Below are 1,960 nucleotides of genomic sequence, written 5' to 3' on the forward strand. Positions count from 1 at the left end.
AATAATTCCAAATCATAGCATGCATTTTGAAAATGCATGCCAAGGCTTAAAGCAGCAACAACTCTACACATAAAAACTGATGATGGTGGAAAAATACACCGAAATGTATTTTGATTGATAAATAGAGACAATAAATGACTGAAACCCAGGAATGAATTTGATTTGGAATTGACACACAGTCAGGAAGGTATATAAAATGAATAATAATAATAATAAATAAAGTTATCATTGCATTACATTCGGAAACGCAGGAACTTGTTGTAAATTTTTAGAATTACTTAACTAGTCTATTGTTCACTCAATTTAAATGTTTTGTAAATAAGTTATCATGCTTGTAAGAGTGCTTTACTAATGAGTGAACACTCACATGTTATTTCTTATGTTAACATTTTTTACTTATTGTCTCAGAACATTAAAGGAGTCAATAATAAAAAAATTAAAAAAATCATTGCATTACATTTTCTTACTGTTTAGAAAAGTAGTTTCAGATTCAAATGGCTGATTTTCTCAACGTTAATTGTCGTTCACCGTGTCTTTTCTTAGAAAAAATTATGTTATTTTGCGATTTATACAGATATCTTATACTTCGAGGCAACTAGACGCAGTGGAAGCGCTTTCTCTTAGTACGACTTCACGAGCTAACCAAACCGCAAGCAGTGCCGAACTAATGAATAATATCACCACAAAAGCGAATGGCGGGGGCCGCCAGAATAGCGATATTGCAGATGCTCATTCTATAGGAAAATCTCAGACAATTCCTTCTAACGAAGAACAACTCTGCATCAAAAACCCCTCGCCTTCGGGCCGACGGAGGCACGCGCGTCCGTCCGCCAAAACAATCTCCGGCAAACTGTCGAAGATCGACTATGCATACCAGCGATAGTGTTCCACGTAACCATTGAAAGTGAAAGTAATCATTGAAGTTGAAATCGCATGTTTAAGAGCTAATGTTCCCTAATAAATAAAATCAAACATAAAAAATATTTTCTGTACTCTCCATTTAGTCCCGGTAAGCAATCATTAGAAATGGAGCAAATTTTGTACTACATATTTGTGAAGATATCTGGAGAATTAGAAAAAACTTACTTAATAAAATTAAACTATCAAACAACTAGGAACACAGCATGTGTAAATGCAAGTAACTTGTGTTTAAACTAAAATAATAAATCAAATCATCATAATTGCCTTACTTTAATTTACTTAATTTTTAAGAAAATGTTAAAAAATAATTTCTAAATTCGAAAGTAATCAATTTCAATCATCTTGCGTCTTAAGCAAGATATCATAAGGAAGCGAGCATTTGAACAAATGTTAGAAAAATTTAAAATAAACGCTAAAACTTTCTATTTGAATATTAACATGCCTAGAAAAAGCTTACCTTTATTAATCTGGTTGGATGTAGCCACTGTTGTATCCGAGTTGCTAGCATCACTTTTTGGTGGATTAGTAGAATGTTTGCCTCCTGTTACCACCACAACCTGTAAATACCAATTAAGACATATTTTATTAATGAATATCAGAAATGATACAGAATGTCATTATGTCAGACAACACTATTTTATCGATTAAAGAGTTTTACTTAGAATAGCTTTGTGCACCTGCTATTTTTATTATCTTATCCATACAATCCAGTAACTAATAATAAATTTCAAGTCTACTGTACTTCTTCAAATAGAATAGAGGAGTATGAATGAATAAAAAAATGCTAACAAATCCAAGTGAAATAGGGCGTTTTAATTTTTTTTTCTTAACTTAACTTTTTGCAAACGAAGACGTTGTGCCTGCTTGAAAATCGAAGCAAAACACTTTGAACGTCACATGTAACGCAATTTTTTGTTTTACTAATAGTTCATTTTCTTTGCTTGCATGTACCTAGTAAATAAGTAATAAATAATTGCCAGTAGATGTTTGGAAAACGAATAACCTCTGTTATTTCCGAAACCGGTACTTTGCGGACTCA

The sequence above is a fragment of the Dendroctonus ponderosae genome, unplaced genomic scaffold (genome assembly GCF_020466585.1).
Source record: "Dendroctonus ponderosae isolate FM_Combo_2020 unplaced genomic scaffold, Dpon_F_20191213v2 Dpon_F_20191213_4, whole genome shotgun sequence".
Classification (NCBI taxonomy): Eukaryota; Metazoa; Arthropoda; class Insecta; order Coleoptera; family Curculionidae; genus Dendroctonus; species Dendroctonus ponderosae.